This window comes from Mustela putorius, unplaced genomic scaffold, assembly GCF_011764305.1.
Source record: "Mustela putorius furo isolate JIRA1106 unplaced genomic scaffold, ASM1176430v1.1 tig00003913_pilon_pilon_pilon, whole genome shotgun sequence".
In the NCBI taxonomy this organism is placed as follows: domain Eukaryota; kingdom Metazoa; phylum Chordata; class Mammalia; order Carnivora; family Mustelidae; genus Mustela; species Mustela putorius.
In genome coordinates this window covers 6,729,413-6,743,239 of record NW_025422060.1, presented here as the reverse complement: position 1 = coordinate 6,743,239, position 13,827 = coordinate 6,729,413, and the positions used below count along the sequence as shown (strand labels likewise).

The 13,827-nt window shown below is 40.0% G+C and overlaps 1 long non-coding RNA gene across 1 annotated transcript; it reads left to right on the top strand.

The window, feature by feature from the left end:
- The first annotated feature begins 10,959 nt into the window (after positions 1-10,959).
- Positions 10,960-11,755, top strand: LOC123388837. The gene is made up of 2 exons (XR_006603344.1): positions 10,960-11,002; positions 11,131-11,755. It is a non-coding gene; the product is annotated as an uncharacterized LOC123388837 (long non-coding RNA).
- The last annotated feature ends 2,072 nt before the right edge of the window (positions 11,756-13,827 follow it).

Genomic DNA, 13,827 nt, shown 5'->3' with positions numbered 1-13,827 from the left:
TTTTTTCCCCTAGCCACGGGTAGTTTACTCACACATGCACTGATCAGTACTCAGCTAAGTTCTCAGGGGTGACTGAGGATTCTGAAGTTCTCTCTGTGTACAGTTCCCTTCTGCCCTCCAAACTCTTTGTCTTCCAACTCTCTCAGTTCTGTATCCTCAACTCAGAAAGTCACTGGGCTCTTCCTCTGTTTTTCCTCCTATGTCATTGCCAGGAAATCTCTTAAGACAATAAGATGAGACAATCCTAGGTTTGCCTCATTTACTTTCTGATGTCCTGTTTCCTAAAAACCATTTTTTCACATACATTTTCTTCTTCCTTTCTTTTATTGTCTCAGACAAAAGCAAAAATCTGTTTTCTATTACTTCATCTTGGCCAAACCTGGAATTTTTAATAAAATTTCGATTCTATTCAGTAGGTTTTGGTTGGGGCCTGAGAGTCTGTGTTTCTAAGAGATTTTCCAATGATATTGATGCTTCTGGGAATAGACTACTTGAGTAGTCAGTCTCTAACTATTCAACAGAAATATAATGTGAGCCACATAGCCAATTTTACATTTTCTAGTAGTCACATTGAAAAAATTAAAAGAAACCAGGGGAAGTTAATTTCAATAATAATAATTAATTTCAACAATAATAATTAATTAATAATTAATTTCAATAATTTCTTAACCCTTCAACCCCAAATGCTATCATTTCAACATGTAATCAAATAAAAATATTTGTGAGACTTTTTTTTATTGCACTGAGTCTTAAAATTTTGTGGGTATGTTAGAGTTATAGGAGATCTAAATTCAGATGCCACATTTCCATCTGAAATACTTGGTCTGTATTTAGATTTCATAAAATTCATAGTTGAGAAAGTAGATTTGTGTAACAAAGTTCCAAACATACTTAAGTTTTCCAGTAACTTAATCAGGTGCCAAAAACCATTTTCCTTTAATATTTGCCATTTTAATTGACTAATTAATGTTTTTTAGAAAAATTGATGTCATTTTTTGAAACAAAAGTTATCAGTTTTAAACCTGTGTCTATTTTTCTTTTAAGATTTTATTTTTATTTATTTGACAGACAGAGATTACAAGTAGGGGAGAGGCAGGCAGAGAGAGAGAGGAAGCAGACTCCCTGCCGAGCAGAGAGCCTGATGTGGGGATCAATCCCAGGACCCTAAAACCATGACCTGAGCCGAAGGCAGAGGCCTTAACCCACTGAGCCACCCAGGTGCCCCAACCTGTGTCTGTTTAAGCTATATAAATTCATTAACTTTTATGCCAACTCAGAATTGTTAACATTAAATTCAAAGAGATATTGTAAAAATTAAAAATGAACTCTAAATTTAAAAATCTCCATAAAGTGTTCTTCAAGTTTTTCTTATGGATTTTGAAGACAATTTATATAACACTTTTGCTTTCAATTAGATCTTCTGCATATTGATGCAAGTTAGAAAGATATATAAAACATTATTTTTGATTTATGAAAAGTATCAATTTTGATTTACATTTTCATACTACTTTGGCAAGGTCATAAATAAGCTTTTCCTTTATTGGAGCTTCCAGTTTAGCTTGTTCATATGCAGTGTGATATCTCTTGAGAAAACAAAAATCACGCTGCCTTTTTATTTTCTTTGTTTTTATTGAGTGTTTGGCAAGATTCTTTTTGTTAAAAGAAAATCTTGAACTTGCATTAACTACAGGGTAAATCTTAGTAGAACTTTTCCATGACCCAACCAAAGATCTACTTGCAGAGAAAACATGATTATTGCATTAATTATTTTCCATTTCTTTCAGCAATTCTATAAACTGATGGTAATTCATTGCATTTTTGTGTATATACTAAACAAGTTTACCAATGATATCCATGACAGTTTTCAGACTGTGCTTTAGGAAACTAGCTACAAGTTAATATCAAATAGTAGAATGAAGCACTAAGAGAAAAACACCAGTCTGCTATTTTAAAAGATTAGTAAGTTTGGATTTTTTGACTCAACATAGCTGGAGCACTTTTATGATAGAAGCTTTATGTTTTCATATCTAGTGAAAATTCTTCTTTGACAGATGGAAAAGATTCAAAAGTATCTGTGCGATGAGTTCAGTTTTTTTCAGCTATGAATTGACAACATTTTTTATAAGTTGGAAGTCTTTTTGAGACAAAAATGTACCCAAAGTACTAATTTGGCAATGTCTCTTAAATTGTATGACTCATCCAAAGCTACAGAAAACTTCTTGTGATTTTTTTAAATTTTGAATTTATTTATCTTTGATATTATTAGAAAGATCTTGTTTTCTCCCTGCAGTTACTTGGTTGTTTAATTTAAAATCTTTCACTTTTTGTGCAGTATACTTTTTAAATTTTTTCCTCATAATTTTCCAACAGAATTTCCATATAAATTTTTTTTACCATCTCTCCGTGTGTGTGTGTGTGTGTGTGTGTGTGTGTATTTGTTGTTATTGTTTAAGAATCTGAGATGTTTTATAGCTGGCCAAAGTTATAAGCTCAGATTTTGTTAATCCTTTAAAATTTTTTTGCTGGTCATTTAATTCTGATTTCAGGAGACTAATTTCACTGCTCCCTTTTGATTATTGAAAGGAAATTTTGTATCACATTCACTCTGTCTTTGCTGAAATTGTCCTTTAACAATCTGCTTAATTATCTACTAAATTGTCTGCTTTATCATCTTTGATTGATACAATTAATAGCCTTTTTATTTTTCTCTGCTACAAAAAATTGCAGTTGGTATTGATCATGACATTTTTTATTTCTTCCAGCCCCTTTTTTCCCTTACTGTTCTAATTATAGTCCTAGCTTTTATATCTCCACTTGGTTTTTTAATCAATAGAAAATTTGATTTAAATTGTTCTTGTCTTAAATTTGAAAATTTGATATTTACCTTATAAGCTAGAAAAGTAAATTATACATTTCATTAAAACACATTTTAATTTACTTACTAATTAGTTACATAATTATCACTGTAACTTGTGCTGTCTGTATAAAATATTCACATAGACACATTACAGTGTATAGAAGTATATAGGGGAAAAAAAATCATTTAAATGGAATCATCAGTTATCTTAACACCAGGTAGATCAGCAATGTGCTTATGGGTAGACTCACACAGGGCAATAGACCAATACCGTCTTAGGCAATAGAGCATTAAAAGTCAAATGAAATCTTATTAAGGTGATACATTTGTGCTTAATGCAGAAACGTTTTACACTACTTCAGTTTTTTAAAACAAAATTAATTAAAATGTTCAGTTCCTCAGTGGTTCTTGCCACATTTTAAACATTATGCAGGACAGGGCAGGCCAGGGGCTGGTTTGCATTTAAATCTAGAGACCTTGTAGCAACACCTAGATGGGCTCTCAACTTTCTTGCGCTGCAGCTGCTTCCTCCATCTGGCCCCATGGCACTGGGCATTTTAGGAGTGTAGCAAAGGAAGTCTTGGATAACTAGTGGTCTCCAAAGGATTTGATGACTATACTCCAAGGGTTGGACAGCCTCCCACCGTGTGAGGCTATTAGAACAAGTCTCAGAGCAGGAACTGTGACCTCAGGGACAGTCTGTGAGTTGTAATGTTGGGCCAGGGCCAGGGTGAGATTTGTAGGTCAGCTGAATTGGTCTTCCTCTTCCCGTGGGCTACTGACTGATGACCCCTGGAGCAATCTGACCTGGACGTGGTTGGACGGGAATTCTGTCAGCAGAGGTCGCTTTCCCATGGTTCTGGAAGGAACGGTTGCATTTTCCCACCATGAGTGAGAGTGGATAGGGGAAGCTTGCCCTTAGTTAAGTGGGCTAAGAATGTTTTCACAGCTCCATTCGCATGAGTGATCACGGGCTATGAAAGGACTCCTGAAAAACATGAAGGAAATGGAATGGTTGATTCATGAATTAGAAGATGACGTAGGACGTTCTAAGAGTCAGAAACCACCTTGTGAACCAGGATGTTCTCAGAGCAGGTAGACCCGATGCTGCTGGAGTTCACCTTGCTAGCACCAACTGGCTAAATGCTGCAGTTCTCTTCTTTTTGTTTTTTGGGTTTTTTGTTTTGTTTTTGTTTTTCCAGTTTATATCCTGAACATCTCTGTTTGGAAGTGGGTTGGCTCTATTTTCTGTTTCAGTACTATCATCACAGAAGTTAGGATTTCCCTGACCCTCATCAGCTTGCTGTTACCTCCCACCTGCATGCTGTGTGCTTTGTATGGTGCTGTACATTGAGATAGGCCTTAATCAACAGGAACGTGTTACTTACATGACCTAACATGTATGCTCAGTACCACCAAATGACATGCTGGAATCACAAAAAAGTTGAGAGAAGAGTTTATTTTTATTTTCTATCATTTCTACTCCCCTCCCCGCATGTTAGAGATGAAGAAACAGATTCATAGTGAATGAAACTCATCATACACTTCAGCTCACCTCATGATGGTTCTAAAGAAAGTAATAAAATCTAGCCCCAAAATCTTCAGCTTTTTGAGGTGTAAGTATTGTTGCATTGATGTGGTTACATTGTTTTGAAGTGTGTCCTCTGAAGTCACACAGGATAGAGATGTTACTAGCTTTGCGCTGATTTCTTCTGTAGGCACCCGATGGCCAGCCTTGTGGAGAGGCAGCAAGCACCCTGAGCTGGCTGGCCCCTGTCCCATTCTGACACCATCTGGTCACGTAGCCTTGGGCAAGTCACAGGCCACTTGCCCAGTCTTATTTGTTTATCAGGATAGGAATCAGATTATGACACTATTTCCTAGACCGTTCCCCTGAATATCCGTGGCCTTTGATGTTCCTCCAGTGTATTCTGATAAGTTGGAGGAATGTTGTGTACTCTAGATTACTTCCATGTTGGGTATTTAAAGCTCATCAGCACATTTGGGGCTGTCGTTGTGGAGTAAAGAAGACTGATTAGGCTTATCTAACCTAGCATTTTCTAAAGTCTTTGATCATGGAATCTCTCCCCTTTTTTTGGAGGAACACTCTTAAATATATTGGAGTTCCGTGTAGTATGTAGGTTGGGAAACAGTGGAATGAATCAGGGTTCGCAAACTATAGCCTGAAGGCGGAGGCTGGCTTGCCACCTGTTTGTGTAAATAAAGTTTTATTGAAACAGTCCCACCTATTCATTTACAGATGGTTCACATTACAGTGGCAAAGTTAGAGCGCTGCCAGAGACCTCAGTGGCTCACAATATCTCAAATATTTGCCATCGGTTGCCACCTGCCAACTCTGGCACCAGATGATTATTTTCTAAACATCACAGTGATTGATGAACGTGGTTGAAACAAATCAGATGGTAGATAAGTGCTGATAATGAAAAAAAGAGTTTTGTTTTCCAGAGGCGACACATTTTTAATGGTTCCTGTTAATTCTGTTAGTGGGTATTACTTCTGTAACTCATTAATAGCATATTTGCTCAGCTGTTTTGATGTATCTACTTTAGGTTGACCCTGTCTGCTATATATAGATGAAGCGCACACACAAGGGGGCATGTGTAACTTCTTAATTTTATCACGGTATGAACTCTGTTCTTTACTATTGCAATTGTAACATTCATAAATCTCTATATTTTGTTCCACCTGCTTACCACCTTTTATCTCAAATTTTGTGACATGTGGATACTAAGTACTGCTACCCTTTTGTCTGCCTCTTTTTTTCCCACTTGTCCGTCTTTCAACTTTCTCAGCTATGTCTTTACTTTTTAAAGTATTGACGTTGATAACATCTGCCTTCTCTGACTGGCACAATTTGCTTTTCTTATTTCCTAGGTTGAGTCTCAAGGTTACAAGCCAATGAGTGTGTTCATGTAAATACTGTTTGTGTCAGAGCCAAGTAGGGTACTATAATTGTACTTTCCACACTATAATTCCAATATCACAACTATAGCATCACTCAAAGGAGGAAATTTCTAATGTTGATTTCAAATGGTTTCCTCTGATAAGTTTCACCAAGTGCTCAGAATCATGGCTCATTTGGATCACATCACATTTTGTTGTTGGCAGTTGTCCCGGAGTTTTTAATTGATCTGACTTTTTCCCCCTCCCTTTTGAGGGAAGACCCACGTTTCCTTTACTGTATCCCTAATAATCACTAGGTTTTAACTCATTTGTTTTTTGCTCAAAATAAATACATTTGTCTCAAAGATGCTTCCTAGATCTGCTCCTGCTCATTTTCCTGGAATGCTGGGCTTTGTTCTATCATTCTTGTATGCTATATTTCCCCTTGTTTTTTATTCTCATTTTGGTGGAATATAATCTCACATGACTTCCTCAGATTGGAGTAAATTTTCTGAGTCTTGTATGGTTGAAAATGCTCTTTACTATGATTGGTATGGACTTAGATGTTTGAAATAATTTTTTTCTCTAAATGTCCAAAATTTTGCTGATGTGAAAAACCCCGTGCTGATTATTTTTTTTTAATCTTTTTTAATGATTTTTTTTTCCTTTTGGAAGCTCCTACAGTTCCTCTCTTTTTTTCTTCATTCCTTAATACTCTGCGATTTCATAGTCTAGTATGAGCTTTTTCTCATTTATTGTATTTGTCTGGGTATGAGCTATTGTATTTGGTTGTCAGTGGTATATCAGGTTCTTTTTGGGAGACAAAAATCAAACAGGAATTTGGGCAGGGGAAGTGTAAAGAAGTATTAATTAGTAGTGAGGGATTTACTACTAAGGGGTTAGCAGGGGATTAGCTACTAGGAGGAAAAGAGAATCAGTAAAAAATACAGGAGTGGCAGATACAGGGAACAGCTGCTCCCTCTAGGACTAATGCAAGATCAGATTGGCAAGTCACTGCCCCTTGCCTCTCCCCAAACAAAGCTGAGAGTCATCCCTTGGAGAGGGAGTGCCTCGTGGCCCACTGGTACCAGAGCAGGTGGATGAGGTCCAGGAAGTCCCCCCGGGCCCCTGCCCCAGGGTGCCTACCAGCCTTGCTGGGTGCCTGCCTGCAAGTTCTCACTGGAACCCTCACAGGCATGCTGCTGTTACACCTCGTGGGAAGCCATCTGTGGGGTGCCTGCCAGACTCTGGAATCCACCTGCAAGGTGTTCAGACTGAGACTCATTGGTATGCATGTTCTAGGGCATTCTATGTGTTCTGACCATTGGCACGGGAGGATTGTACCTAAGAGAAGTCCCTTCCTTCTGCCCGATGTCCGCTGGCAAAGGAGAAACCTTTCCCATGTCCAGCTCCAGTATCATCAGGTAGGGAAATGGGGTGGACGGGTGGCTGAGTGGCGATGCAGGGACAACTGGCATGAGCTTGAAGTCCAAACACCCGTCTGTCTTCCACTCTGGGAAGTGTTCTTATATTATTTCTTTGATCATTTCTTCTTTAACTTTCTTTATTTCTTTCTTTAAAGATTTTATTTATTTGACAGAGAGAGAAAAAGAGATCACAAGTAGGCAGAGAGGCAGGTGAGGGGGCGGGGGAGAAGGCTCCCCTCTGAGCAGAGAGGCCGATGCGGGGCTCGATCCCAGGACCCTGAGATCATGACCTGAGCCAAGGGCAGAGGCCTAACCCACTGAGCCACCCAGGCACCCCAGCTTCTTTTCCTTTCTTTCCTCACTTTCCTGTGGTCTTCAGAACTTCTCTTAGTCAGATGTTAAGCTTCTTGAATTAATCCTTCATCTTTTTAATCATGTCTTTCATTTTTCATCTCTTTGTCCTTTTGCTCTGTGTTCTGAGAGATTTCCATAATTTTAACTTCTAACTCTCCTATTGCGGTTTTTACTTAGCAACAATATTTTTAAATACCAGTAGCTCTTTTTATTTGTTTGTTTTCAGATTGTGTGTTTTTCAGGCATTCTGCATTCTGTTCTTTTTCTGGTTGCATGTTGTTCTGCTAATATTCATCCTCTCAAAATGTGTGCAAATCTTTTGTTTCCTGATGACTGATTGCCTCTTTTCATGAATGTAAGTTTATACATTTGAGAAAGTTGGGTCAGACTACCTGAGTTCAAATCACAGCTCTGATAATATAGTAGTTATGTGACCGTTTTAAGCCTGAATTTCTGCATCTATAAGGTGGAAATGATGATAGTATCTATCTCAAGCATTAAGTGAGATAAGACATGAAAAGAATTTAGCACAGTGGCTTTGGCTATTATTATTTATAAATATGCCATGTTATTTTAAACTGGCCATAACCCATTTAATTATTGCTTTAAAATCACTTATGATCTGTAAAATACTCTTTCTTTTATTATTTTTTTAAAAAAGACTTTATTTATTTACTATAGAGAGAGAGAGAGCATGCGAATGTGAGTTGGGGGAGGGGCACAAGGAAGAGGGAGTGAGAGAATCAAGCAGACTCCCCACTGAGTGTGGAGCCTGGCAGTGGGACTAGACTTGCAACCCTGAGATCATGACCTGAGCTGATCAGACTGTTCCACCCAGGAGCCCCACTTTCTTTGATTCTTTAATACAGCTACTGTTTCTGCTACTGCCACCATAGATATCTTCAAGCAGACATAATAATTAGCAGAAATCAATTTAGCACAAAATAATGACATGGGGTTTTGAAGGCATTTAAAATTCCCATTCCTTGGATTTTATTCCCAACTTTTAAAATTTTGATAATGGGTAAGCTAACAGAAAAACAGAAGAACAGTTCAGTGAATTGTACGCTTCCTTTTCATTCACCTAGACTGACTCTCCATTATTACATACAATTTTTCCCATGTAGAGCCATTTCAATGTAAGTTGCAGATACCATGAAATTTATCCCTAAACATGTCAGGCATTTCCTAAGAATAAAGACAGTCCCCTCTTAACCACAATGCCAGTATCACCCTGCTGAAAATTGACATTTATTCAACAATATTATCTAACATACAGTCCCTTTACAAATTTTTCCAGTTGTCCAAAAATATTTTTTATGCTCTCCCTGTCCATTTAGTGTTCATGCATTTCTTTTGGTTAATGCTTCTTCAAGCTCTGCTGCTCAAGAATAGAGCTTTTGCAGCTTTCTGTTTTTAAGGAAACTGTCCTTTCTTTCCAAACTCTGGATGAGTAGTCACGACCTATGTCCCACATTCTGGTTTTGTCTCCTTGTCTCCTAATGATTAGATTCAGGTTGAATACCTTTGTTCAGAAGTGATGTTGTGCACGTAGTTAATCGCATCAGGAAGCAGGTATAATTAGGTCATTCCTTCTTGGGTACCTCCAAGTTTGGTCGCTTGGGTGAAAATCTTAATATCTCTCTATTTTTTTTTTTAAGATTTTATTTATTTATTTGACAGAGAGAGAGAGAGCTCACAAGCAGGCAGAGAGAGAGGGGGAAGCAGGCTCCCTGCTGAGCAGAGAGCCCGATGCAGGGCTCGATCCCAGGACCCTGAGATAATGACCTGAGCCGAAGGCAGAGGCCTAACCCGCTGAGCCACCCAGGCACCCCAACATCTCTCTATTTTTAAAGGGGCTTTATAATTTCCAGATTCATGGGCTTTCCTTGCCACAAATTTGGAACCCGGCATTTCTTCTGGACCCTAGTTCCTTTCTGTGGGAACGGTGCTTAGATATCAGGATCTGGGTACCATGTGTGCTCTTTGCTGATGTGGTGTCCTCGTTTCGAGGCCTTTTCTGTAGACAGATCTAGGAGATGAATTTAAGAAAAAAGTTACTAATTCATACCGATACTATCCCATTCAAATCCACCTTCACTGGGCCCTTCCTCACGTTTCCCTAATACTGCATCTATATCTCCCTTTCCCATGTTGAAAACCTGGGTTGCCAAGAGGAAGTGAATGTTCAGGCATTTGCTTTACGCTACCTACAGACACATAAAAGAGCATCTGAATTTCAACACCAGTGGTGTCACCACCAGCAGACTAGGAAGTAGGTGTAACCATTTCTTGTAGTTTTTAAATAATCGCTAGATCTACTCAAGGTGTATAATCCAAAAGCACTCTGCTACAAAGTTACTTGAATTTATTCTCTCTTTTCTTTCTTAGAATTTCAAGTTGTCACATATTATTCTGATTAAGCAAACATGGGGCTATTCTCTTTAGCTTTTTTATTACTCTTTTTGTAATTGCTTTTGGATATTTTCAGGATAAATCACAGTTTAAGGTCCTGGGTAAGTTGGGGGAGCTAATGTGTTTACCCATCTCTCAATTGATCAAACATCTCTTTATTGATCAAACATTGGTTTTTTATTACTGAAACAGTTTCTAGAAGTGGAGAGAAAGCAATGGGTATACAGTTAATAAAGTGAATTAACTTTGAGTTCTCCTTCAGACTTAAACGTATATTAATCAGCTAACAAATACAGCCCGAGGCACAGAGTAGATCATAGACAAAATGTGTTCTTTAAAGTTTGGTGTGATGAATTGCTGTGTTTTTTATTCCTATTTTAAAATTAGAGTGGAGTCAATTCTGAAAGATATATTTTTTTTAAGATTTATTTATTTGAGAGACAACGAGAGCATACATGTGGGCAGGGGAAGAGGTAGAGACACTCAAGCCGACTCTTGGTTGAGCTGGGAGCCCAATGAGGGGTCGAGCTCAGGACCTGAGATCATGACCTGAGCTGAAATCAAGAGTCAGATGTTTAATTGACTGAGCCACCCAGGCACCCCCCAAAAGATATTTTGAATCCTAATCTGCAATAAGAATTATATCTATGAACTAAACACACTATAAGATTCAAGAAAACATGCCTTTATAATAGGATAAAAGTAAAATATAGATTTCCATTCCATCTTGAATATAATAATGACAGGAGGGTCTTGGGCTAAAATGGAACCAGAGCTCTAGCTTTCACAAAGAGAAAAGGCACACAGCACACATTAGGTCAGACTTAGAAGTTTACATGTTTGAGTATGAGAATTTATAATTACTCATTTTTTTAAAAAGATTTTATTTATTTATTTGACAGAGAGAGAGATCACAAGTAGGCAGAGAGGGAGAGGGGGAAGCAGGCTCCCTGCTGAGCAGAGAGCCCAATGTGGGGCTGAATCCCAGGACCCTGAGATCATGACCTGAGCTGAAGGCAGAAGCTTAACCCACTGAGCCACCCAGGTACCCCTATAATTACTCATTTTCAACTAGCTGTATGACCAAGCAATTTAATCAAACCCTCATACTACAGTTTATGGTTGTCATTGTAACAAATTGCTATAGACTCAAATAGTTTTCATCTCTTACAGTCCTGGAAATCAGAAGTCCAAAATGAATTTCAGGCGGACTGAAATCAAGATGCCAGCCAGGCCCCTTCCTCCTGGAGGCTCCTAGGAGGAATGTTTCCTTGTCTTCAGCTTCTAGTGTTTGCCTGCATTCCTTGGCTTGTGTTCCATTTTCAAAACATGTCACTTCAGTGTCTGTTCTCACCCTCACCCCACCTTTTCCTCTGGAGTCCGTCTCCCTTGGCCTCCCTCCTTTAAGGACACTGGAGATAATGTTGGGTTCATCCAAATAATGCAGGATCATTTCCCCATCTCAAGATCCTCAAGTTTACGACATTGGTGAAGTCCTTGCCATATTAGATGACGTTCACAGGTACCAGGGATGGAGACATGAATATCTTTGGGGGGACATTTGTAGCCTGCCATGCATCCCTTTTTCCTTTTGACCATGAATATTTATGCAGATTATGTTATCTTTGACTGTACTGCAAAATCTCTTTAGGAGAGTTGCAAATTGAAGGAGAAAATTCCCTCCTACCCCCCCCCCCCATTTTCCTTCAATTATCAATATCCAGGGATAAAGAACTTCCAACATTTTGTGATTTGTGATTTTGTGATTTGTATCAAAAATAAAATTGTGGGGTTGTCATTTCTACTCCCTTTACATTTCAAAAGATAATAATACATTAAAAATCAGCACCACATTTACATGGTTTAAACAGATCCACAGCAGGCATCTCTGTTCAAGTGTTAAATCTGTGCATAAGTGAGTGGTAATATTTTTTTAAAAAAATGTATTACACCCTACTCCCGCCCCAGGACTCCAGAGAGGTGCTTATGCATGTCTTTCGTTTTTGGAGGTTAGGTCTTAAATTCCTCTGGATTTTTCTCCCTGATGGAGGAAATGATGATGAACTGATGAACAGAGCAGTGAAATGGAATTATTACTTGAATGGCCGGTGGGAGGTTAAGTGTGGAACGCACCACAGCTCCCTGTTCTGCCCTGATTTGGTGTAAGCTGGAGCTTACATTCTGTTCATGGACTCCCCCTCCCTCCTTTCCTGGCCCCCCGCCCCCCGCTCCCTCTGTTCCCACCCTCCTCGGTGACCTGGGCCCATTGGATTGTGCTGAGGAGGATTTTATGCTTCTCATGTGTCTGTTCTCTAGCTCACCTGGCTCAAGAGGAGAGGGGAGGAGGTGGTGGTAATTGCTCAGGCACTGAGTACCAGGCACCGTACTAGGACATTGCCAGTGACCCCGTCCAGTGGCAGCTCTCCGTATTTTATGCAAGTGAAAGGAGAGAGCAGGATGAACCACTGGGGTGGGGCTGACTCTTCTTCTGTCCCTCTGGGTGGCTGTTTGCTCCCACGAACTTCCTTTGATGTAGGACAGCTTTTCTGCCTTCATCCACCTCCGACCATGGTGGTGGGACTGGCCCTCTTGGCATTGATTGGTTCACACACACGTTCTGTGCAGGACACTTAGCTATAAAGGGGAACAGAGAATAGGCCTGTTTCATGGAGCTTCTGTTCTAGAAAGACAGACATGAGCAGGGAACCAAGAAACTCAGGATCACGAATGCTCAGAAGTGTGCTGCGCGGAAAGGGGGAGGTGCTGGGAGAGATGCCTACTTAAAGCTGAATTTGACATTGGCCGAGTGGCGCCACCAGCCGTGTGTGTGGGAGCCCACGTGGTTTTACATCTACAGCTCGCCTGGGACTTCAGTTCTGCCTTTCTGTTCATGCATTCTCTCTCCTCGGTTTATTGTGAGTCCTTGGGGACAGAGGTGATGCTTCCTCATTGTCCCTCCAAAGCGGAGTGTGTTTTGTGACCGCAGGATGAAATCCCCAGAGTAATGTTAAGTTCTTGCACCTTCTCCTGGCTTTCTCATTTGAAGAGCTTTGTTTGAGGATCATCCTTCCCACAGTCCCTCACATGAAAGTAATCAGCAGTTCACTTTTCGGTTTTGCCAGTATATGACTGTCTTGGTTGCCATGAAGGGGACAATGGAGGGAAATGAGCAATAACCTGAGCAATTAAACTTGAAAAGGAATTTGGGGGACGGATAATGGAGAACCTGCTACATGAGGACCTATGTCAGATGCTTTGGGAGATTAAAAAAAAAAAAAAAGAGGATGTGAGAAAATGGAATCTCTGCTATTGAAAGAGACATGGGGTGAGCCCTTCAAAAGTATTGTAGGACAATCTGTTCACGTTACACGTCCAGCGCGTGCTTTGCTGCGACGTGAACACACACGCGGGAGATGCTGTGCATGGAGGGACAAGTGTCGGCTCCTTAGAAACCTCGTGGGGAATTTCAAGTTTGGCCTTGGAAGAGTGGTTGGGATTTTGGGGGTGCTGGGAAGGATACACCAGCGCGCTTTCAAGGGTGACAAACATCTTAGTCTGTTCTGGCGGCTCTAACACGCAATCCTAGCGACTATGCACGTTTAAATAACAAACCTCAATTTCGTGCAGTTCTGGAGGCTGGAAGTCCCGGATCCAGGCGCCGGCCCACTTCCTCCTGGTCCTAAGCGGTTGTCTTGCTGCTGTGCCCTCACCTGGCGCAAGTGGGGAAGGAGCTCTCTGGCGTCTCTTTTTTTAAGGGAACGAAGCGCCTTCATGAGGGTTCTACCCTTAATGAATGAATTTCCTCTACAGGCCCTACCTCTGATACAGTCACACTGGGGATTAGGCTGCAACACATGGATGTGGCATGAC